The sequence below is a fragment of the Pteropus vampyrus genome, unplaced genomic scaffold, assembly GCF_000151845.1.
Source record: "Pteropus vampyrus isolate Shadow unplaced genomic scaffold, Pvam_2.0 Scaffold133, whole genome shotgun sequence".
NCBI classification, from domain to species: domain Eukaryota; kingdom Metazoa; phylum Chordata; class Mammalia; order Chiroptera; family Pteropodidae; genus Pteropus; species Pteropus vampyrus.
The window spans coordinates 1,422,079-1,449,441 of NW_011888914.1; positions in this window are offsets into that span (position 1 = coordinate 1,422,079).

A 27,363-nucleotide genomic window follows, 5' to 3' on the forward strand; every position below is an offset into this window, starting at 1 on the left:
GTGGACTCACCGGGGAAAGGGCCACAGTTTATTTACCACTCCTTTTCAGTTTTAAGTAAAACTGAAAACATAAAAACATACAACTGAAAATGTTTTGTTCTCCTATTGCTTAGAAACCAAGCATGTTGAGTGAGATTGTTGGTCTCCATGTTAGTCTTCATGAACTTATTGGTAGAAAATCCACTCCTCAACTCTGTGGCTAGAAAGCATGACAAATAGTAAAATGGACACCAAAAAGGAGATCTAGCTATGACAAATCGAATATAAAGCTGCAGTCTTTCAATGTAGAGTTTAACTCTATCACATGAGTAGTCTCAAACATCACATGGAGGGATCCAGATCCAAACCCTAATTATAACTGGTTACTTTAATTCAGGTTCAAGTTTAATTGGTCGCATTTAAAGATATCAGAATTGATTAATAGTATCTCCAAATAAACATCAACATCTCAGAAGATTCAATATTATTATAATTTTCAGAATCTTTTAGACAAATAATTTCAAAAGATTAAATTGGAGCAGGCACACACTGTCAAATAGCTTAATGTATTTAATCAACACAGCTACTTGAGATAGATAGTATACAAATTTTAAAGATAAGGAAACAAACACAGTGAATTTAAATAAATATATTTCATTTACAGAGTCAGGAGTTTTTGTTTGCTTAGTACACAAATAAGAAACAGTGGTGTTGGTGCTAGGTTAGGCCCTGAATGGAAGAAGGTGATAATGTGTTCATTTTTGTGTTGTATTTCCCACTTCTTCCTTTACAGCAAATAATAATAAAATAACCCCAGCTAAGGCAGTAATATAAAAAATGTGTAAATATATTCCCCATTTCCTTCCTTTAATAAGCCATCTGAACTTTCTTTTCTTCATATGTCTCTTGTATATGTGAATGTGGTTGGCAATCATTATAAATATGATTTCGATGTCATAATTTAAATAATTTTCCATTATTCCATTCACATTTTTGTTTCTGAAACTCTGTTGTTTTAGAAAGCTTATACTTTTAATGAAAATGAAAACAATTTTTAAAATATGTGTTGTGTTTAGTAAAGTTTAATCCCTTTTTAATAGAACTGAGTGAAGAGGATTAAACATATGAGAAATGAAATGAATATTAAACACTTAGGAAAAAATAGCTTTGCCACTGGAGAGCACAGGGAATACAGATACAATACACTAAAAATGGCAAAAAAAAAAAAAAAATACAGTGGTATTTTATATATTCTTTCCAATTCAAGTTCAGATACAAACATTGAGTTCATAACATGTTTTTGAGGAAAAAAGTATTGCAGATAAAGAAAAATAAATAAATTTAGGTGAATGATGTCCTGAATATGTGTGAAAAAAGAAAAATCAACTTTCTCAAGTAATACAACTCAATTAACAGAGAAAGTTACATGTCAAATTCTATCTTTGCTGAATTTACTGGCTGACTGACTTTATTATCCAAATTTGGCAAAAGAACAGATATAATTTCCTTGTATTGATAGTTATTTCTTTCGTAAATTAAGAATGGCACAAATTAAAACTACTATTTGTACTACTGTTGCTATTACCACTATCACTAGCTAACATGTTTAGAGTTTTTATCTTGAGAAGAATTTTACATAGATTATCTCTTTTAATCTTTGTACTATACACACATAATCGTTACTATTATTACACCCCCTCTCCCCTTTAAATATAAGAAAATTGAAGACAAAAGTGGTTTGGACTCAAGAACATGCAGGACTTCACTGATGCCAGGGACTCTGCCCAAGCAAGACAGCATATTAGTAACATTCTATCATGTTACAAACTGTTATTCACACAATATTAGGAATAGAGTAATAATTGTTTCGTCTTTTAGAAGTGACACATAGTGTTCACCCCATAAGCTTTGCTGTCAGAAAAATCTGCATTTAATCTAGGTCTGTCATCTATTATATATGTGATTCTAGAAAAAAATTAAGCTTTCTGAGCCTCATCAATAACATGGTACAATAGACACCCACGCCCAAACTTAGAGCATGGTAGAAATTGTATAACGTTTATTGAATACATTAGTAATATTTATGTTCCTGCAGGGAAGCAAAAATAAAGTCAACCAACTCTGTACCTAATATCTCTATAATCATGCCAGTTTTTCTAGGCATTACATAATGACTATAATAAGATTAAAAACTAATATTTAGTATTTAGATGTATTACTTATCACTGTTGAGGTAGGTACTATTATTAACTAAGAATTGGAGAACTGTGGTTTTCCCAATAGTCAGAGACAAATAATCTGTGAAACCATTCATGTCATAAGCACTGTCTTCTGGCCACATCCATCCAACAATACAATAGACAAGTAGAATAACCAAAGTTGAGAGACTTGAGAAGACTGACACATTTTTTATTATCCTTCCTTCCATTTAAGAATGCTGAGTCTTCTGGAAGCAGTTTCTTTACTTCCAACTCTCTCATGTGCAACTCAACAAAAAGCCTCTTTTCCACTCCCATATCTTCACAAAAATAACTGTTGTCAAGGAGAATCTCATTGATTCTAAAGTTACTGCATGGTTTTTACTTCTTGTGTTTCTTGTATTATCGTGGCATTTGACTTTCTTGATCACTCTTACTTTGTGAACTCTAATCATACAGGAAACTCAAGAAGCATTCTTGAGTCACTACCTCAGAATCTATATCCAAATTATCAAAAATATACTCTTTGACATACTTAGTCTTAAGTCCAATTATTTCTGATGTCTTTTATAATCTTAGTTCAAGTCCCATCTTTTTGGTCAGCAAACACTTTAGGAAATTCTTTGTTCTGTCACGGGCCTTGCTTTCTTCCAACCATTCTCTATTTTGTAATCATATTAATCTTCTAAAACAAATTTGACATAATCACAATTTTGCATAAACTAAATGAATAACATATCCTTTAAAATGAATACCTAATTGAAATGCTGGCTGTTGTTTTTAATTTGAATTTGAACTAAAAAAAAAAAATCTCATTGTCTCTACTTCCTTAATTGGAATTTTTGCCACTCATCAACACATTTCCTGCTCTTCTGTCACCCAGAATGACTTGTTGTTCCACAAATAATTTATGCTGACTTGGCATAGCTCCACTCACTAGGTCCATTCCAAAGGCTGATTTTTATCCAGTAATTCCTGCTCCTCAAGTAGCGTCCTTCATTGGTTGAATTTATCTGTGCTTCAGAGCTCAACATGGTCACTTTGTTGCTTCTTCCCTGAGGGCTTTTCTGACTCTTCCCTTCATAACCAGAAGTGCTGCTCTGCTGCACCCTGAGTCACTACCTCTCACAGCACTGATCACAAGGTATTGGAAGTATCTGTTCATGCTTTTGACTCTGGCCTGCAAGCTTATAAACAGGGCATGCATGCTATGGTTCTTGGTATCCCTAGCAGTGATCGGTGTCTGGCATAGAGATGGACTCAATAAATATTCATGTAATAAATGAATGAATGTGCTAGAGAAATTATCAAGTTTATCTAAATAAGTACAACCTGTGCAAAGATATAGAAATGACATTGAAGGATTGGCCTGATTGAATCACAAAGTTAGAGTAGTTTTTTTGGAAAAAGTATATACTATGTTGAAGGAAAAACAGATAACAGGAACGAATAATGGTTGGAATATGGGCACAGACACTGTCTCCGCTATAGTGTTCTAGATGCTTGCAAATTACAAAGATATCAAAAGACAGAGAAAGATATTTATTTCATATTAATTCTTGTCAAAAATAATCTCTTTCACCATGCTTTCTAAAATACACTTTCAACTTTGTAAAAGAGATTCTTAATAAATATTAAGCTTTGAATCTTTTCACGATCTCGAGCCACACAGTTCTGCTGTGAAAGCTGTTAGCTTGCAATATTTCCTAAAGGTGACATGTTGAATATTATATCCTAACTCAGTTGGATGAATAATGTAGTTATTAAAAACAAACAGAGTATTCTATTTTTACTCAATGCTTGTATTACTTTTGTCTCATACCCAGCCTACAGACTTTAACATCCAAAGATAAAAAGCACAAAACCTATTCCAGGTCTCTTCATTATAAGAAGGTAAGTCAACCAGTCCCTATAAGTGAATGCATCTTCTGCAACCACAAAAGGGTTCTTTTTTTCCCATCACTTTGTAATCCTAAAAACACTTCCCAACTTGATGTGAGAGGTACTGAACTAAAAGTTGTAAAAACAGCCTCTCTTCAATGTCTCCATTCTATCTGATTATTTTAAGGAAAAGAAAGTCCATGTAATAGTCTCTTCTCTTAATTCCTTTGACTGACCTCCAAAGCGTAGCTGTCAGCTAGTGTTAGCTAAATAAGTATGAGCCATGGCCCATGGCCCATTTACTGTCAGTCACTTAGATGAAAATATGTCCCCCATATTATTATTGCTAAACATCAGGAGTAGGAACCATCAATATACTTCTCTTCAGTGTGATGTCCAAAGACTGAGTAAGGACATCAGAAACTGTTATATAAACAGACACACAAAAAAAGTCCATCAATATACTTTCTACATTTCAGAAGCACTATATTTAAATAAAATTTAATCTCACCTTGTCAAGGAAACCTTTTATGATTAACTTCATCTATCATCTCTTACTTGGCAACCTCAACCTGTATTTACTCATGTTTAATATTTGAATCGTCATTGTTTAATATGTTGCTCTATAAATATAGTCTTTATTCATGTGTGTTTTTGAGTTTGTATATGCGTGTTTTATCTTATTTAGACTGTCAGATGATTAGGAATGAGAATTCTGTTATATTTTTGTATCTTTTTACAGCTCCTTCTAAAGTGCATCATCTACATTAATTTTCTGAGCATATGCTAAATGAAAATGGGAAAAAATAATTCTCCTTGTGATTCTCATATATACTCAGTTCTATAAATTATCATAACATTGTTTTTTTGTTTTTTTCCATTTGCTAAATGAACAGAGCCTAAGGAAAAAAACATCACTCAAAATTTCCCAACTGATTGATTATTCTTCTGAAATACCCTGAATCTATCATCTTTATCTGTAGCTATAAAAACATGGCTGTAAATAAAGATATATTTCCAAAAATGGGATCATATTTATATTTAGTTTTATAAAATTATTTTTCCACTAATATACAACATTTTATTATTAACAATTGAATCTTTGATCATAAAAATATGATTACCTGTTTATATACTGGAACTTATGCCTTTCAGTATTTTTCCTCCATCACAAAAATGCACATAGTACTATGTCACAGAGGGGTCAATTTGCATTAACAAATCCAGCTGTAAAGCCACAAGATACTAAGGACTTTATTAAAAATCTAGCTATCTTTAAGATAAAATAAATAAATAAATAACTCTGGTAATTTCATATTGGATATCTTGGAATGTGAAGCAGAGTTATGTCTGCCTAGGCCTCCATAACTAACATAAAAACAAGAAAAAAGCAGTTTCAATTCAATTTTTTAATATATAAAAACACATGAGCATCTTAATTATGATTTTTAACTGCAAACTTCTTTATTATAGGGTGAGCATACAACCCGGAATGTCAGTGGCAATCCTGGTTAAGATTTTTAACATTCGTTCTAGATTTTTCATTATTCTCTTAAGTTTTACTGTTGTTGTTGCTGCTGCTGTTGCTCTTGTTTTTTGTTGCACACAAATAGATCTCTTAATATGAAATTATATTTAGTAATGTAAGGCACATATGCAGCACGGTGATGCCAGGTGCTTGCTGATAAAATAAAATGTATCCATCCAAGAGTGGCTAGGGATATTTTATTCCTTTTGGTCTCTGGTGAAAGTGATGTTGCTGACCCTGCTAGCCATGTTATGAACCAGCCAGTTTTGCCTTGTCCGCTCACTGTCAATGAGAGAACAAAGATGCTGCCAGATTGCCAATTAGTCTGATCAGAAGGAAACGTGAAAAATGATAGGTTAAAATATCTGTGATATATATGGGAAAAAATAGAGGCTGTTTTAACTCTAATAAGGAGCAATTTCTTGTCATATATTGCCTATTTAAAAAATCTATATTCATTTATTTATTTATTATTGATTATAATTTTATCATTTCTAAATAAGTCATCTTGAATTTTGAATCTTTATTTTCAAAGAAACATAATGATGAACAAAATACCTGTTTTATCAAATTTGGAAAATGTTTGGTAATTAATTCTTTAAATATGTTTTCTGTCAGCTCTCTGTCGTCAAGAGATTCCAGTTAGATGTACATTAGGCCACTTGAAATTGTATAATATCACTTATAGGTAGGATCTGAGAGAGCTAAACTCATGAAAAACAGACACTAGAATGGTGGCTGGAGGCTGCTAAGGGAGAATGAGGAGATATTGGTCAAAGGAGACAAACTTCCAGTTATGAGTAAGTTCTGGAGATCTAGCATACAGCATAGTGATTATAGTTAATAATACTGTACTATATACTTGAAAGTTGCTAAAACAGTTGATTTTAAATGTTCTCAGCACAAAAAAGTTGTAATTATGTGACATGATAGAGATATTAGTTAATGCTATAGGTGGTAATCATTTTGTGATATATGAGCGTATCAAATCAACATATTGCACATTTAAATGTACACAATGTTATGTCAATTTTACTTCAGTAAAGCTTGAAAAAAATAAAGACAGACACGCAACTAGTAAATTAAAAACTAAAGGTTTTCAAATTTTATAATCACACTTTGGAAATCTTAACTTTTAAGAAAATTTTGTGATGGTGGTTGTGTTTAATTAAATAAATTTATAATTAACATTGAAATAGAATAAAATTGACAGAGTCTACAATTTTGCAGCAACTGGATTTCGTAAAACTTTCAAATAAATCACAAAATAGAGACAATTCATTTGATGAGTTTTGTCATATAAAAATATGCCAAAGAAAAGTATTTTAAATGAAGTAAAAAAGAGCAAAATGTGAAAATATTTGGGCATACATATTCACACATTTCTGTGCAAATAAAAAAAAAAAAAAGAATTGAGACATCCTCTATTTAGCAGTATTTTCCCTGAGCATATGAAGCATCTTAACGTCTATAGAGTATTTCTAATTTAAAAAAAAAATTATGATCCACAGAGAAAAGTCAATTGGAGATGTCAAGATCTTTAAATTGTTATTAGTAAGTGGCAACTTTAAAAAAAGAGTGAACATTTTATATAGAAAAGATTTTTAAAGAAAAATGTTCATTCTTTTCTGAACTATATCAATGACATGCTATGATAGATATTATTAAAAAGCCGGTTAGAGTATATGGAATATTTACTAAAATCATTTTGCTTACTTTAATTATTGATATTTAATAGTTAACACACTTTAAAAAGTTACTTTGTTATACGTGAATATATATTTTCAAAAATAATTTTAGTTTTGAAAATAGTTTTGACTTAGGACTATTTTATAGACTATTCAATAAGTAAATATTGAAAAATTATATAATTTTAATTATTTTTAATATTCTCTGTTACTTATATAATTCATGAATTAAACAATAAATTCATGGATATTCTCGCTCTTGGACTGACATGTGAAGGTTCAGGGAATTCTACTTCCCCCAGTGCGTACTCTCTGCTGCCTCTTTCTGTTTCCACCTGGGCTACTACCACTCCTAGGAAAGAAACAACCCAGTGGTAAAAACCAGACAACTGCAGCCTTCTGTCTTGAACTGTAATATCAGAGCTTGACCCTCTAAAAGCTGCAAATTTTCATCATGACTTTAGCTATGCTTCCAAAGAAATTTATCAAAATTTCCAGAAAAATATTTGATATCTTATCATCAGGGAATTAAGCAATAGAGGCGAGACTAAATCCTAAAGATACACACTTGGTAAATGTTTACTAGACATTGTGACTTTGAGCTCTGACCATTGATTTATCTTTTTATTTAATATTTGAAAGAAGATTTGAAGTATCCAAGAAAATGGTGATATGGGGGATCTGTGAGAATACATCCACCTTTCCAAGTGACAAACCCTGTCTGCATTATTAAACAGAAAAACATTTTAATATTTAAATCTGGCAAATAGATACACATATATCATGTCTTCTTTTATATTGAATATAAGTGAAAAAATCCTAAATGATATATAAATGAAATAAAGTAAATAATTTCTAAAACTAGTCAACCATCTTAAGCAGCTTTTATCCTAAGAAAATTCAAATATAATTTATTTGAAATTGTTTCCCACTTCATTCCTTGAATTTATTATCTTTTTTCCACCATCTAGGTATCAGCCTTAGCTTTTTCATGCACGGTGCCTCATTCTGAAATTGAGACGTCAACTGAATTGCTGAGAAAACTTTTGAAATTTACCCTCATCCACCCCAACAGGTTTAAGGTAAGTATTGTTTCCCTTCAGGATACTTTTTGGATGATCATGAGCCAAAAGCAAAAGGAACAAAATAAATAAACCAGAAAAAAAATAAGGTAAGTCATAAGCAGAGTTTTTCCTTTCACTGGGAAATATGCCAGATGTTCAACCATGTGGTGAGAGGAAGGAAAAAAGCCTGTGGTGCTCTGCCCAAATTTTAGATACTGCCTGAGCCTCTGAGTGAATGTTCCAAGTCTTAACCTTGGGAGTCTTGGCTTTCGAGGGTGATACAGGCAATATGAAGATTTCCTGACAGAAAGTCTCAAATAATTTTAGGGATACTTGAGTATAGTCTGTACTTTGTTACCCAGAAGGTGGCTCGCAATGGGCTTCCAGACTCTAAGAGTAGACTTGTAGTCTGTATGGCTATGGGTCTTGTCCAAGCGGGAAGTGTCTCTGCAGATGGGCTGAGGGCAGTCCAGAGAAGCCTGCCTATCTGAAAATGGTTCTGGAATTTCTAAATCACCAAAGAGCCAGGGGGGGAAGGGGTGAGTTTAAATTAATGTTCAGAGAGGAATTAGTGCTTAAGAGACTGGAGAGGGTGCAGATCCAAGTGGTTTAGATTCACTGACATGTGACTAGAGGCAGAGTACGGAGCCCAGACACGGCAGTAGGTACTGCCACAATACAGTCGACACTTCAGCGGAGACCCAGGGGAATGGAAGACGAGTTAATGGTTCAAATACCCATCTGCTTATTTCAAGGAGATTTGTATGTCTCCCAAAGAAGTTGAATTACCTCCAAGAAAGAAGAGAGAATATTTATAGGGGGGGGGAGGAACCCACCTTATTACTATAGTAGAATGATTTGCCTTGAATTACGTGCTTATTTTTTTCCTTTCATTGTAAAAAGGGACTTGTGAGTTCCATTGATTTCAGTTATAGAAAAATTAAGTTAAACCTTTGCTCTGTTAAGTTCAAAATTTGTATGCCTGAGATCTATGAGCCTTACAAATTTTAGTCATACTCACTAAAAAGCATGTTTTTGTGAGACATAGTGATGGTCTATAAAGTATTAAAACTTTAAAAAAATTTGCTTGTAATCTTAAAAAGAAAAATTTAGAGATTTATGTACAAGGATGTTGACTGCAAAATTCACTATAATAAAGAAAAATTGCTAACAACTTAAATATCCATGACTAAGGGATGAATCATATGTTAAAGCAGTTACTCAAAGTTATGTTTTATAAAAATATTTAATAGAATGAAATAGCCAACAATAAAATATTCAGTATGTAAGTAGAATATAAAACTATTGGCTAGAAGAAACATTATTGTTTATATTTTTCTTATATTTAAAATATTTCGATATTTAAATTTAGATATACCATATGATCACGTTTTTTTAAAATAAAAGATGTATAGGTATGTATTCTTAAAGAGATGTTATCCCTTTTGTAGTAACAAAATCTGGTATAATCTATGGTTTCTGTGACCCTGGATTCTGCATCTTAAATATATTTCCAAAGTTTTTTTTTTTAAGGAAATTATCTAATACAGATTTACCAAATCCCAGCTCAATTCCAAGGTTTTCTGGTGAATACACAAGTGAAGTCCATATTTATATTTATTCTCTTTCTCAGTTCATACAGTATACCTTGTCTATTTCACTCAATCTGGAATATACAGTGGATTGCCCTGTCACCTAACTTGGTCAAATATGGACAGTTTTTCTCCTTTTCTCAAGTGCAGGGTAATGAAGAGTAGATTAGAGCAAAGCTTAGAACAAGAAATTTACATTTTTGACTTGTCTCTTTTCCCCAGCTCCTAGATCTGTCTAACATTTTGGGTCAGATAGTAAATTCTTAATGCTAAGGGTACATATATTTTTTAAATGACACTTGTTTTCTTCCTGCCTTTATTTTCACCAAATTCTGGGTCAGATATCTTAGAACTTCTTGAATTGATTTACAAATGAACATAATAGAGAATTAATTGTATTTTTTAGTGCTCTCCTGGCAGCATAAAAGTTCTCCTTTCTGTGTTGCAGGTCCGAATTGGTTCATCTTTTTCAACCCCTTGTTCTAGAATAAAATCTGTGAGGCCCTACAATCTAGTTATTCTATACCTCAAGTAAAAGCATGTATTTTGAGGTTTCCTTTTTGTATGAGTCAAAGTTAATCTGGACTCTACGATCAATTTCTACAAATACTGTCCACTGATTAAGGACCCCAACGTTGAAACAATCCATCTACTTCCAGAAGTGTGTGCTGCTTCGATAAAGAAGAAAGTGTCTTTCTAAACTGTCTAATGGCATGTCCCTTTAGAAATAGAAGACTATTTTGGAAGAATAAATCATTCTATCTATCATCTATCTGTCTGTCTGTCCGTCTGTCCATCTGTCCATCCATCCATCCATCTACCTACCTACCTATTATTATCCCCTCTTTCCTGAACCATTTGAGAGTAGGTTCAAAATGATTCCCTTTTACCTCCGAAATGTATTAGTGTTTATTTTTTAGAATAAGAGCATTTTCTTACATCTCTTATATAACAACAATATGAATATTAAAATTAAGTAATTAACATTTATAAAAATTTATCATCAATCTACAATATATATATTAAAATTCATCAATTTCCCAATAATGTTCTTTAGAGAATTTATGTATGTATTTATAAATTTAGTGGCCCAGGGCCCAATCCAAGATTATGTGTTGCAGTTAGTATCATACATTTTAGTCATTTTAAATATGGAATAATCCCCGTGTCTATTTTTTAAGACCTTAATATTTTTGTAAAGAATAAACATCATTTTAAAATAAATATTTACTCTGGAATTATACATTCTCTTTAATAAAATATATTATGTTACATGAATTTCGTGAAGAGGTCACGGTTATGATCATTGCAAAAAGAGATCATGGACTTCGATTTAAAATTTTCTTTTATATTTTCTAGATTCATTACGATCTGTCTTTTTAGAGTGTGAAACCAATATGAATTTCCATGTGAACACATAAAATTTGCTGTCAATACACTGATAATTTCAAGGATAATGGTGCACAGAAAAAGTAGGGAAGAAGAGCAAGAGGAAGAGAATGGACACTAACAGAAAGAGGAGGTTTGGAGGAGGAGGAGCAGAAGGGAGAGCAAGAGAAGAAATAGGATCATTTTCTTAAGAATACCTCAGAAAGGGTTATACTTACTTATCTGAAAGTTATCCTGAAGGCTTTTCTACTGTTTAAGAAAGATTCGGCAAACATATTGAAAGTTTTTTCTTTTCTCTCCAAATAAATAAGTCAATAAATTACAATCATTCAGGTCTTCCCAAAATACTGCAAGAAAGAACATTTCTCTTGGATATCCAATTTAATTACTTTAGGAGTGCTTGTTACACTATTTCATGGCAAATGCAAATGCCCTAGAGATTTAGAAACCTACTGGGGAAAGAAATGGTGAGGGTGTTTTGGTTACTTTTCACAAGTTTTGTGGAATACTAATGGAACTACAGCTGCACCTGGAAAAATGCAAAGTCTCCATGCAGCAATACCAGGTAAAATTGTTTTAAGAAACACTGGAACTTATAAAGACCCAAGTGGTTCATTAAAAAGTACTGTCGTTTGAATATTATTAAAAGGTGTATACTAGAACGGCAATGTTAGCATTCTACAAGTCACTTAGAATCATGGTAAAACATCTTAATAAACCAAATGAGTTAAATTTATTTCAGTGGCACAGTTCTTTGTTTTTCACAAAAGATAATTAAAGCAATCTTTGACTGTTAGGACAATAAAGAGAACAAAATATCTTTAATAATGTAAAAATGAGTTATGAAATAATTTTAATTTTGCTCTATCTCTTTTGCTTTCTCTCATTACACTATGAATCATCTACGCAGGGTCCAAGCCAGGCCAGTGAGTGATTCAATTTTTTTACTTCAAAGATTAAACACATTCCAATAATTATTGAGAAATATTAATTTTATTCTGAGAATGGTTCTGAAAAAAAAATTATTTTCTACCTTGTTGCTTACATGTCTTAACTGTTTTAAGAGTTAGTGAATAGTCATTTTGTTGATATATGCTATTTCTCAGCTGAATATCTCGAGAATTGCACTTAAGATGCAGTAATTATTTTTGTCACTTTCGTAAAAGTCAGTAAAATACATATTTAATGTTACCAACATAGTGCTGTGGGCAATTAAAAAGACAAACATCGTTGATAGCTATATTTTGAAAACATTTCTAAAAAATTCTACACTATTTACAATGTTTCTCTGTGTTCACAGTATCCCTGATGTGCAACTGTAAAAATATTGGCTCAAACCTCCTTAAGAATTGCTTTGTGGATCCCACTGGTGGGTATAATGACCTCTTTCACCTTGTCAAAAGGGCAAACTTGTCAAGCTCACAGTATAGTCAATACTCTGAAGAGCATCCCTTCAGTCTAGAAACATGGACCAAGCAGGGACTCTGAAGTGCAGATGCTGAGATGTGCGAACCTGACAGAGACAAATAGTTCTAGGACTCACCAGCTGATCAAGGACGAAGGGACACTCTGCCTCTGAAGCTGAAGCTCACTTAGATTTCTCCTGTATCACTTAATGAGGTGAACAGAAACTTAATTCTTTGAAGTGCCTGATTTAAGGAGCTGAAAAGCAAAGGAAGCCTTTTTGCTTGATCTGATTCTTGTATTAAAAGAAGCAGAGGAGATAAAACACTTTCTATTTTTATCTATTGATGTGTTTTGAGGTCAGTATTTTAATCTGTTCATCTATACTTGCCCTCTGCCCTTATTTCAAAGTTTCTATTCGCTTCTGATTAAGAGTGTCAATTAATTTTTTGATATATCCTTTAGCTAATTACAGTTAACTTTTTCCAATTTGAAAGTTTGTCTTATTTCAATTGACTTATCATTCATTTTGCATTTCAATTTCATTAAGAACCCCAAGAGAAAATTTCAGAAAATTTACTGAAATAAATTAATCTATTTTAATATCCTTTGTAAGGTAAGTAAATAAGAAATCTAGATCTGCTTCCTTTCCAATCACAATCCATTGCTAATGTCTCTCAAAAATTTTCTATAAGACGTGATTCCACCCCTTTTCCCTTTACTAGCCAGATTCACTTTATACCACCAAAGTTCTAGATAGTATTAATTAAAATACTACCCCACATTATAGAATTCCAATGACCTTCTGAATGTTTCTGCAAATACCCAGGTCAAGAAAAAGTTGTGGCTTATGATTCTGTCTTTGATCTGCTGTTCCTGCTTAGTCATTTTAGTTTATGGATCTAATTGCTGTCTAATGCATGATGCGTCCATTTTTAAGGGTATCAATACAAATGTGGTAGTCAAGCCTCTTCCATAAATACTTTACGCTTACATGACATTCATGTGAAGGAGATACATTAATTGAAGGTTTTAGAGAGATGGGGAGATTTACAACACAAACATGCTAATAGCTCCATGGGTTCAGATACCATGTTTTAAAACTAGTACATTCATAGTCCTGTACGTCTCTGAAATTAATGCTCGCACTCTTTTCATTTTCCTCATGACTATGTCCTGTCTCCAAACTATTGTTTACTTTTAATACAAAAAAAAGTCTGTGGAACTTTTTGTTTAGCTCCAGCCTACTCATTCCAACAGGAGTCTCAACTGCTATCCCAAATGGCTTATTGTCATTATCATTAATAAACAATGGCTTATTTTCTTAAATAATAATATTTTCTTTCTTAAAAGGAAATAAATATTAACTATGAAGAGATTAAAAAAAATTTTATCACACTTTACCACATTACCATATTAATGTGGTTATAGATGTTTACCCTTCATTACAGATTTTGTATTTAAATTATCTATAATTGAAGGTAAGCCTAAAAAACAGAGTAGTTTGTATTCCTTTTTTTTAATCTTTCCTTTGACTTTCAGCCTGAAGGACTGACAATCTTTATTCCCAGCATTGTCACTGAGCTTATATTGCATTGCGGTGACAGTACAACTTCAGCATCAATATCAATATCCTCCCGGGGAATACAGCAAAACTGGACTCTTACCTTTGAGAGGCCTTGGTGCCTGTCAGGTATTTTAAAGTCAGATAAATGCTGTGGGAGAAGCTGCAGATTCTGAAAACAAATCTGTCTTTTTGAGATGATGACAATCAGCACAGATGATCTGCCTTTAAGATACCTGATTTGCCTTTACCCCTCCCCATGTTTTAATTCTGTTGTTTCCTAAAATATCTTGCATATTCTGTGAACACCTGACTGTTGCTACTGAAACTGATACTATTCACATCTTAGATAGCATGTTATGAGGCAGTGAGTACTGATAAACTACCTATGATGTGTAGACTATATGGAACGATTCTTGTTCATTTTTTCCATAAAGCATAAGGGCATAACTGAGCCCTATTTCCATATCTTGATACTAGTCATATAGCTAGCCATTAAGAATTGGATAGCTCAAATGTAACTGTGTATGTTAAGCAGCTGGAATAAAATTTATTATGGTAATAGCTTCCATTTCTCCACTTAATCTTCAAGATTTAGTTTAAATTTCTTGAAGTTAGAGGTTTTATTTTAAAATTCAATTTTATTGGATAGATGAAGAGTGGTATTAGGAAAATTACTTAGTCTCTAGGAGTCTGTTTCATCATCTATAAAACTGGAATAGTAAAGAAATTTATAAGGACCAATGTATATGTAAAATTATAGCTTATATGTAAAGCAATAGTCACTAACTCAAATGTCCCCATAAGCCAGGTTAGTCACATAAATTGGTAAATCCAGGTCTGAGGTCTAAGAGAATTGTAATTTGCAGGACTTTTGAGACCTGCAACAGACAAAGATATTCAAATACAACTTGTCCTGGTCACACAAAACATTATGAAACAAAATCTGGTCACAATTTACTTGTTACTTATAAAAATATTAGTATGCAGGAGGTTCAAAAATGTTAGTTATCTTTTTCATTTCCACCTTCCTTCTATTTCCTACTCTGACATATTGGTGACTCCAGGCTTATGAGTGGTAATCAAAGTGAAAACTAAAGATGCCTAAAGCATTTTCTATGTTCTTAAAGATCACAGAAACTCTTGTGGAGAAACGGCAAGTAAAATACAACCAGTCAAGAACAATAACAGAAATTAAAGAGTAGCAGAATATGCCACTCCAAAATATGACTGTAGGAGCTCAAGACAAGCTATCTCAAAATATATCACTCTGGTATGTTGATTGTTTTGAGCTGTAGGCCCTTGGAAAACAGCAGATGTTGGAAGAGGCTTTCTCTGAATGCTTATCTGCCTAAAGGTAGATCCTCCAAAAGGAATTCAAATTCTGTAAATCTCCTCTCTGGGAGTTTCATCGACCTGTGAAAATTGACTCTTATCACAGGAGAAGAGACTAGTAGACATCATATCCAGATAAACTTTATTACACTTTATCCTAACTCCCATCTATTCTTCTAAGAGCCCATTCGTTGTTTCTAAAAATCATTTACTCTCCCCTGAGTTCTACATTCCCTTTCCCCTTTCCCTACTAAGATGGTATTTAATCCTGAATTCTAAAGCCATATCTTTAAGTTACTCACATTTCCCTGGGTATCTCCCATGTATATACGAGGTATATATGTTAATAGGTTTCTGTTCATTTTGCTCTTATTTATCTTTTATCACAGGGGTGTCAGTTGAGAACTCAGGTGGGTAGAGGGAAAGTTATTTTTCCTCTCCTACAAAATGTAAACCATTGTCCTATATACAATGAAATCACCAAAGAAGAATCTACTTGTTGGGGTCATCAGAGAGGATTTCATACATAAGCTAGCATTTGAGCTGGCTCTTGCAGTAAAATAAGGTAGCTGAGGAAAAACAAGGGGGCACCAAGGGCATTTAAATTTCAGGAAACATTAGTGCAACAATATAAAGACTATACATGGTGATAATTTACCATCTTAGAGTCTTGTATTGGACTGATTAGACAATCAGAGAATACATTTTGCAAAGCCACAAAAAACTAGATAAATATTTACCTGGAATCTTAAATTATTCATCAATACTTTGAATTCCTAATGTCTTTACCAAAGATTTATTTCCTCTACCTAATATAATTTGAATGGATGTTTCATTATATAACACATTATATAAAAAAGCTTAAAACTCAGCGTTTTTAATAGATTTCAATAATATAATAATTTTGGGAGACTCATTTGAGGATAACTCATAATTACTCTTGGCATTCCTTATCTTCTTACTCAGGCCAAAGGGCACCAACATTCAATGTTACTTGTTTTATTCTTCTGACTCTCTAATGGTTTACTGCTTTGTGTTGTGAACTTATTACCCCTGATCTGGACTTTTATAATATCCTGCTACACTCAGCCTCTCCTCCTCTTCAATCTACTCTGAATTAATCTTTCTAGAACACAATTTTGGTTTTAATATTTCTCTGCTCAACAACCCATAGTGATCCCCCATTAACTATCAAATAATACAAATAATTACAAAATAAATACTAATTATTCAGCTTGGTTCAAACTGTGTTGACAAATAAATCAGAATAGAGGTAAATAAGGTTTAAAAGAAGCAGAACAAACAGAATGCTGATTTTGAGTCACTAGCACCTTCTGGATTTAAATCATAGTTCCAAGTCACTTTTGTATGACTTTATGTTAGCTGCCTAACATTTTCCAATGTTGGTTTCTACAACTAATTAATTATAAGTTTTTAAAAGTTGCTGTGAAGGGTTGTTGTAATGATTAGAGGTAATATAATAGATGTTCCAATATTCATAGAAAGGAACAGAAATGTACCTGGTTAGGTTGATAAGTTCTGGCAGCAGAAATATAAGAATTTCAGACTAATATTCCAAAGAACAAAAGGGCACCCAAAAGAAGACCAGGAGAAGACATCCAAGAGGTAAACAGGTCATTAAGAGTGATTGACAGCATGTCATAGGAGGAAAATAAAGTCAGGGGATTTGCACTAGGTCTAGGTAGTCCATTAGCAGGAAGAAATTATCCAGAGAAGAAATTAATTGAGATCAGAAGTTTTATACAGCTGACAGACAGCACCCAGTCTCAGCAAATGAAGTTGCCAGGGCAGAACTCAAGTACCATAGGGATACAAGAAACCATGAAAACTAGCAACAAGATTAAGCTGGTTCCAAGGTGTTGATATTGAATAAGGACATCTTATGATTTCCCCTGCTTTTGAGCCTAGAAATGGTAGAATGTATTGGGTAATGACATCTGGAATAAATAATATCACCCTGGGAGTGATGTTTGCATTAGAGTAGTAATAGGGATCCAATCCAGACTCTTATGTAATTTTCTTATTAAATGTGAACTGGACATTTTAAGGGTTGTTAATAGTTTAGGCTTTATAAATATTCTTTTCATCTATGAAAGACATTTTCATTGTAACAACATACTCTGAGTAAAGTCAATAGTTACATATATTCTCAAATAGAACACTGTACAGTAATGGTCTGTAATAGGAAAGAAGATAAATGTATACCTAAGCATCGAAACTTGAGATCAGTGGTAAAAATAAACATGTATACCCCAATTAAGAAGATTTAGACCAAATTTGTTTAACAAAATGTTACTATGTTCCAGGCATTTTTATTAACTCAAATTTACAAATGTGAAAACTGAGCAGAGTAAGTTTAAGTAACTTATTTCGGGTAATCCTGATAGAAAGTGATATAGTCAGAATTTTAACTCAGTAAATTTGGTTCTGAGATGCCATATTTTTATTTTATTTATTTATTTATTTATTTATTTTTTGAGACTCCATGTTTTTAATCACCATTCCATCTTGGCTGATTATTTGTTAATAAATGATTAAATAATATCCATCAGAAGAAAACCAGATACCGTTGAAAGCTAAATAAAAGTAACTCCAAATGTATGTAATTCAGACTTGCTGTGTAATAAACCAGCCAAAACTTAGAGACTTAAAAAAACAACTGTTTGTTTAGCTCAATCAGCCAAGTGATTCTTTATGTCTGAATCAGCTCAGCTGATCTCTGTGGGATACACTCAGTTGGATGGTCTAGAATAGCCGGCTTCATTCACATGTCTGGCAGCTGACAGGCTTTTGACCAGAATGCTTTGGTCTCATCTTCCACCAGGTTAGCTCAGGTTTACTCATGGTGGTTTCAGGATTTCATAATGAGTCCAGGATTGTACATGAGGGCAAACCCCATTATGAAAGTTGTTTTCAAGACTTGACATTTATGATTGTCAACATGAGAACAATGTTCCCTAGGCCCAGGAGATATTTGACAATGTTTGGTGATGCATTTTTGGCATAGTCAGAATGTTACTGGCGCCTAGTAGGTAGCCATCATAGATATTGCTAAATATCTTACAGTGATCAGGGCAACCTCCCTCAACAAAGAATTATCCAGTCCAAAATGTTAACACTGCAGCGGTCTAAAAACCGATCAATTCAGATTACATTTGTTAATGTCCTATTAGCCAAAGAAATGCACATGGCCTACCCTATTTCAAGGGGTAAAAAAAAAAAAAAACAAAGTCCACCTCTTGATAAAAAGAGAAGATTTTTGTGGTCATATTTTGCAATCTGACATTGCAATAATAATGTAAGTTATTTGATAAAAAGAAGTAAAAAAGATGACAACACAGCAGCAGCAAGGAAACTCAAGAAATAGATTAGAATGGATTAAAAGGGTTAAAGAGTATTCAACAGGACAGCAAACCTGGGAGGTTTTTTTTTAATATTCTATTTTCATTCAATCAGACTTTATGCATTCATATATGATTAAGTATGATCTTTGCACAGCCTTAAAGAGATATCTGTCTTTCAAATGGAGTTTTATGTATTTAAAACACTAAATTAATCCATACCAATAGGACATTAGCCTATATATACAATGTATTTCAAAACATGAAAAACAATTGTAATTGAGCAATAAATCTATCCATAGTAATTACTGAGGCATTTATATAGTTCATTAGTGGTAAATCAATTTATATTTTTCCTCTTTCCATTAATGTAATTGTTGCTAAAGGATAAATTAAAAATCAACGTGTCTTATTGAAAGATCAATAACTACTGACCATATCTTAAATAGAGACTTTCCTGAAGGAATTGGTTTGTTATGTTCATTGTCATTTGAAAAAGTTCCTTAAATCTTAGCCATTTTTAGTTAGGAAGAAGAAATAGAGAAAGAATAGAAAAAAATTAGCTTTTTAAACTATCTACTACTATTTCAGAAACCTCAAGCACACAGATTAAATATTTGGATTTGAAAAAAATGTACTTAGTGATCTAACTATACCTATATGATGTAAGATACCTGGTAATAATGTTAATATTTTTATTAATTTTTATGCTTCCAAATACATGGGGTTTTGATGTCAAATGTATGGAAAATTATAATTTATAATTATCATTATAATCATTATAGCTGATATAGTTTATCTTTAAACAGCTAAAAATTACATAAAATATTACACGAATGAACTATAAAATTGTTGATAACCATTTTTGCCTGTACAAATTACAATAATATGTGGTTCAAATTAATATCACTAGCTAACTCGAATTAACTACCTGTATAATTTTTAAAAGGTTTGGCAAATCTAAATGTATTGCCTAAAAAAAATCTTGCTGTATGATTTGGAGATCCTAAAAAAAACAACTTCCTTAAATCTTTATCAAACGTATGTGATTATGTCCTATACAAATTAAGATTTCACAAAAGATGTTAAGACAGATACCACTAGAAAATTAAAAATTAAAAAGCAGATGCTGGAAATGTTTCTATCTTTATAGCCCATAAATGTAACACCACAAAATCTAAGTATATATGTATGCACAAATGCCATTGTAATAAAGGATGAATTTGCTCATAGAAATGTAAATATTTTTCTAAAGAAAGATACAAGTTTCTCCTTATGATATCTTTTCTTCGAAATTTTAATGAGAAGCAGTGTGATGGAGTGAGAAGAGGATTGCCTCTGGGGTCACACAGACCTCATTTTTCATCTTAGCTGTGCTATTTCTTAGCACTAGTCTAGATCTTATTGTTAAGTAAGTTCTCAGAGGCTTAGCTTACTAGTGTATAAGATGGGATAATAATCCTATCCTACTGTGTTTGTTATAAAGGGTAAAGGAAACAGTACATATAATTTACCTGTCACATGTTAACTTACAGTATATGCTCAATTAATACAAGTAGCTTATTATTTTCTATTATCTTTGCAAACATTTTTGTATTAGAAGTTAATATATATCAGATTCTAATTAAGTTGTCTACATTATGCTTTATCTTAGCTCCTTTTTAGCTGTCAAGATTTCCATATTCTTATTGGAGGAGAAAATGAGAAAAATCTCTGAGCTTCACCAATTTAAATTTACCTATTTCCATTCTTTTCATTTTTCTCATCCCAATTTTTTTCTATTCTAAAACATTCTTCCTTGCTATCTCTTTATATAACATATCCTTTAATTTAAATCTTTTAAAAATTAGATAAGAATTTAGTGCATTCAATTTCTACCTTTAAAAATAAAATGTTAAATTTATATAATAAAAAATAAATTTAGGAAAAGTTATCTAGGTAGTCAAATAGTCTTGAGTTCCTGACTGAAACATCAGTCTGTACGTTTGAGCACTTGTGTCTGAAAAACAATTAACTTCTTTGGGTAGGACTTGGAAAATATTCTCTCTGTTTTCTCAATGTCAAAGTGTTTTCCAATTTATCTCAGATGTGAGAGATAGCCAAAATGATCTTAGATAAAATGCCATGTTCATTAATTCTATATCTAAGGAAAATATGATGTATAACCAATATTTCTTTCATTGATTATGTACAGTATGTTAAATAATCACATTATAAAACTTGAGAGACAGAATCATAGATATATGCAGACTACAAATAGTCCCCAAAATAAAATATTTCTGCACAAATCTTTGGTGACCAGCTATGGCAAGAAGGCAATATGAATTGATGGGCTCATTTATCTCCACCTCTTCAGAGACCAGCTTATATTTTTCACTGACTACATTAATACATCCTGCATGTTTGACTATGAATAGTCACTGCTTTGAGATACATTTCAACAGCCCAGAACGGTTTAATATTATCAAGGTTACATCTGTACTTGTTCATAAATAATTCATTTAAAATGCATTTTTTTAATTAAAAGTAGGTCATATGATTCATTTTGAAGTCCTATGGGTCGTTGGAAGATCATCTGGGATGATTCATTAATACTTTCTCTAAAATCTGCAGTTTGCTACCCCACATTTGTTCATAAATGAACTGACTAATGCCTACACTTCCTAGATTTTCACTGTAAAATTCAGAGAGGCATCTTCTATTAGCACCTCCATGGATTTAAAAACAATATAGGTTCATCATACTTCAATACACAGATACTAGCCATGAGGTGCTTAGAAAACTTTGCTCATTTGTCAGGCTAAATTGTAGTTTAGACTTGTCAGCAAAGAAAATAGAGCATCATGTTTTTACTTATATATAACATTACTGGTAACTGCAAACTGACACAATAAAATAGAAAATAGTTTAGGATATCTGTGGTTACACAAATCTATCGCCACACTTAAGGTCTTTGGGGGACATGATTTTAAAATGGAGTAGCTATTTCAAAGCCGATTTTCAACTCTGTTTTGAAAGGTTACTGAATAATGGTCCATAACCTGACAGGTGAATATGATTCTCCTAAGATTTGGCATTTGAGGACTCACATGAACCATTTAGGAATAACAGTTGCTCCATACAATTCATTGCAGGACCAGTGGCACTCTAGTGGCATCAATGGTTAATGCACCTTTGAAAGCACAATTCATCTGAGCAATTAGTTCACCTGCTAGAGATGCTGAGGCCACAAATTTGATCCCTATAAAAATTCCTTTTTCTTTTCAGAAAAAAAGGAAAAAATAGTCAAGCCCAGAGATACACACACAAATTTATCTCACAAGATAACCTGGCTTAGGTAATACGTCTTGTACCATCTCACATGTATTTCAAACTCTCCCTCTTTACCGGTTTTTCCATCAGTTTTTCCATCTCAACATATGAACACATATTAGTCTTGCTCATCTTGAACATTTTAATGATAAAAATATAATCTTCCGTTGACATTATATCTCCTCTTTGTGTGTTCTAACTATATAATTATGTTTATTCTTTCTTTTTAAGACAGATGATCTTCACTTCCTTGCTTATTCCTCAGCTTGGAGCAATCTAACATCCAGACCACATTGCTCCAAAACCATTGCATACTAAGGTCAATGATAGGCTTCAAAATTCACTGAACATTAGTGGTATTTCTCTTGCCCCAGTGCCCTCATACTTGACACTCTGACATTACATCTTCCTTTGCTTGTACGACATTACTTTCTTCTTCCACCACTTCGATAGTTTCTTTTTAGTCTTTCTTAAGAAATATTCTATATTCTTTAGATGTCTGTGTTCTCTTTCCCCTAGTCTTTCTTCTGTTGGCTATATTTTCTGGACAGACAGCCATATAAAAATTTCTTCAGAAATGACTGAAGAGTTGTTAGATCCCAAATACGCATGTCAAAACCACAGTTTATACTACAGATTTCAATACACTTATCCAATAGCTTATTATAGACCACTACTTAGCAGTTCCAGATATATCTTAAATTCAATGCATAAAATAGACATCATCTTTATTTCCTCAAACTTTTTTTTTCTCTCTCTGAGTAAATGACATTATCACTTACGCTCACCCAAACTACAGAGAAAGTGGAGTTGTATTTAGCAATTGTCTGAGTACAGGCTGCTTTCAGCCCTCTCTAAATACAGGAGTGTTACCTCCTTCCAACAATCCTTCCAGGTTACCAGAGATATATAGCCCTTTTTCGAGGCTTATTCTTGTTAAGATTGTGAGAAAATTTCACAAGAGATAAACTAGACAGGAACAAGAAACAACTTCATTTAATGAAGAGATATAGATGAGCTTTACTCCCACTGGGTGGACATTAATCTGAGTGCTAGCTCCTGACTACAGGAAGATTTCATCAGGTATCTATGATAAGAGCAGCTAGTATAGGTCTGGGCACAGAGAGAACAGTAGCAAATGATGTTTCAGTTTTCAAATGGCTCTGACAACTGAAACAAGGCCCTTCAAAAAGATTATTTACCAAAATGTGTATATGACCCATCACCTTTAGCCCTGTCTCTAAGGTCTATTAAAAATGCTCACTCCTTTTTACTCTTCCTCCTCTCCTCATTATGGTATAACGCCAAAACCAAACAAAACTCTGAGCTTCCTTCTGTTATCTTTCATATTCTTCCTCTGATAAATGAATACAGAACTGACTACTAGAGTTGGAGAAATGTGAATAACAGGAGGGAGAAAATCAGATGATATTTTAAAAGTAATATTCTGCCACATTAACAAGAGTGATTCTAACTTCTCCTCTCTCTTCATATACAACTGTATTTCCCCCTTTTCTCTGCTGAGTGGTGATAATCTAACTTCTGAATATCTGTGTCATCACTAGCAACATTAGTATCCAGAAGGCTACGTTCACCTTACCACCAACTCTTAGCATTATCCTAGGCAATTCCTTTGTCAACATAAGGAGCTAAAACCTACAAAATTTTCAAAGCCAAGACACAAGTGTGACTAAGAGAAATAATCCAGCACAAAGAGTGGTCAGAGACATCTCTAAGATGGAGAGGTCCAAGGGGTACAATATTTGTTACAGTTCTGCTTTTGAAATTGGGAGCTCTAAGACTAGACCAAGAAGTTTTATCTGTGCCAACAGTTTTCCCTAGGTGTAACTATCACCAATAAGACTGTAAATGAAACAGAATAGGTAAGGCCTTTGTTGCTGTAACATTAATATGATAGCTTTTAGTAAGGCTCAAAATACATTACTCACATATAGGAAATGTAATACTCAAAATTTATGGATACTTGACTTTTAATTCTACTTAGATTTATATCTCTAGCATATTTCCTTTACATGGCCCTGAACACTGTATTCTAGTACCAGCTCTCTTCCCATATCCATTTATAACAGTCACTCACCACAACAATGCATGCTTTTGAACTTTTGACTCCCTCAAATATTAAATTATATGATGTTCCATCGTAGTCTCCCTTTTGCTTCTCAGAACAACTTGGTGGGTTTTTTTTTTTTTTGTCAAATCTCTGACAGTTTGCTTACCTTTGTCTATAATCTTCACCCAGAGATAAATGGGTGATCAAGGAATATATATCAACCAGTTATTTAAAAATACTTTAGTGATATTCCTATGAGGAAGACAAAACAGATCTACTTCATCTCAAAGAAGAATTTACAACTCACTACATTTCTTCACTTTCACTACAATTATGGTTTTTATCTATGCTACTTCTCTCTCAAAATGAAACTCAGCAGAGAGATAGTACCTGAAGAAAGCACTAGCTACCCAGAGAGAACTTTAAGACACCTTCAAGATTGCTGAGGACTAGTCCATGGAGTGTATTGATTAACACCCCAGGTGAAAGGAAAAAAAAAAAAAGGAAAACTTTTCTGGTTCTGCTTCACATTTTTATAAATAGTTCATGCCTAGTGAAGGGCAGAGGACCTCAACTTTTTTCAGCTGTAGAAGATACTAGCCCTATGACCTTATTATGACTTTAATTTTCCTCTATTATACACTGTTCTCAACCATATCTGAACTGAAAACATGTAAATCTAATTCAAGATTGGAAAATAAAAATAGTAAGTCACGTAGCTGAGTTAAGCAGTCTCACTTCCATCTTTGGTGCCTACTTTACTGATTGGCACCTACAAATTATATCAAATTTGAGAATCTAACTTTCAACTAAGGAATATGTAGAAACATACTAGTTGTAAGAGAATCAGAGGGAAAAAAATAACTTTCAGAGGTGAGAGACCCCAAAAGAGAATTTAGTGTCAAGTCCAAGATTGTCACTTAAAGCCCTCTGGATACAACTTGATCTGTAGCTAAAGAATCATTAAAGAAGCCCCAGAAAATAACACCAGATTTATACCCTCTCTCCACTCAGTGTAAAAACAGAACAGTCTTTGTCTCTGCTCTGATTTCTCTAGTCTTTGAAATTTTGCCTTTTTACCTGAGTTTTCTCTTTTCTTTGTATGACTTTTTGTTTGATGACTTGTTTGGAAAGTCTGCTCAGGTTGTGGTTCTGCCATTCCTCTAGTATTGCTTCTTGAGTCAAAGCAAATCTTCCTCGTGAGCAGGACCCTCTGTGTTCTCTCATTGTTCCAAGTGCAACTGCACGTTTATCCAAACAGGAAAAGCATCCAAGATAGAAAAATATGCTATGTTCCCTGAATAGATTTAAAAATTGAGTCCTTCAGATGTTAAGCAATTGGCCCGTGATCACAATATAAGATAAAAATAGAAAAGGTACAGAAAAGGTACAACTAGTGTCATTCATGGATGACAATGACCTAGGGTTTAGAGAATATGCTTATAAATTATTAATAGTATACGAATCTGTTCACTACTATCGTGGATAATTAAAGATCTCAATAAAGGACTTGAGGATAAAATAAGAAGGTGGAAATAAATATGAAAAATGTTAAATTTTGAGTTTTAATTAAAATGAACAACTAGCACAGATATAAACAGGGGCAGTAGGAAGAGCATATCATTCCGAGAACTCTAAGAGTTTGACTTATAAAATCAATATTACAGTAAAAGCTAAAACGCTTCCAAAACAAAAAATGAGCTAATTCATTTAATAATCCTAAAGTATGAAAATAGCAATAATATCATAAATGAGATTCAGAGAGGTAAAACTTTGTGGTATATACTCACTACTTCATAAAAGAGCATATAAATAATCTTATTTACCTGAAAGATACTCTGTTACTGAGCAGAGATTGCTCATTAGATTTCTCATTGACTTGGATGAAATAGCTGTCAAGACTGTCTTCCAACCTGTCCTCTGAATCTAACTCATGAATTTACTTTGTGATATCTGATCCAGTGTTCTTGATATTAAAATCCTACTAAAGTGGGTGACTTCATTAGAAGGTGGACACACAGTCTAGTCTACTGTTTCTTCCAAAAAAAAAATTGTATTATTATTCACTGTACATGAAGAAATTGATTTTTTACTTCACATAAATTTTTGACATTTAATAAATACATGGGTGCAACCAACTCTGTGGCATTGAAAATATTGTTTTTCTCAATAGGTCAAGTTGAATATCAAAAATCTCAAACTGTGGCAAATTCTCCTAAAAGCCTCACTGGCTAGGGTAACATAATTTGAGTTGCCTTTCTTAGCAAACATCAATTTTGATTTACACCTTTTTAACACAATGCAGAAGACCTAGATTAAATGGAGTTCATGTGGAAAAAAAATTTACCAAAGTAGTCAGTAATAAAAAACTAATTAGTGAGTTCTAAAATAATTAAATGTAGTATCAAAAGAAAAGAAAAATAATAGGCATAAGAAAGATCATATCTGGAGACTTGTCTGGGAACTTAAATTCACTGGTGTTACTTTTAAGAGAGAATTACTGTGATAGCTATTTGTAAGTATGTATAGAGTCATCAATTACTAAAGTGTTTTGATTTGTTTTACATGAATCTAAAAGGATAGAACCAAAATCGTGCGTGAAAGTAAAAGGGAAATAAATTTTACTTGTCTCAATGAAATGGGTTGACTTACAGGGTAATGTTTACAAGTTTTATACTAGGTTAAGGGCTCCTCTTCAGAGATCTTTATAAAAATTCCTACATTGCATAAAAGTTGGGCTAAATGACTTCTAAGTGACATTCTAACTTAGAAGATTCTATGCTTAATGTGCTTAGTAAAAGATTAGTTATGGAGCTTATATATTCTAACTCCTGGTCCAACCTTCTCTCCATTATTTTCTCTTCTTGTTACCAGCAGTTGTGATTTTTTTTTTTAGGACATGGAGAAGATACTTATTTACCTGTTGGTTTGTTATCCATTTTTTTGCATAATTATGTTATGATTTGAGTTGCATGAAAGAGGAAGAAATACCTTCA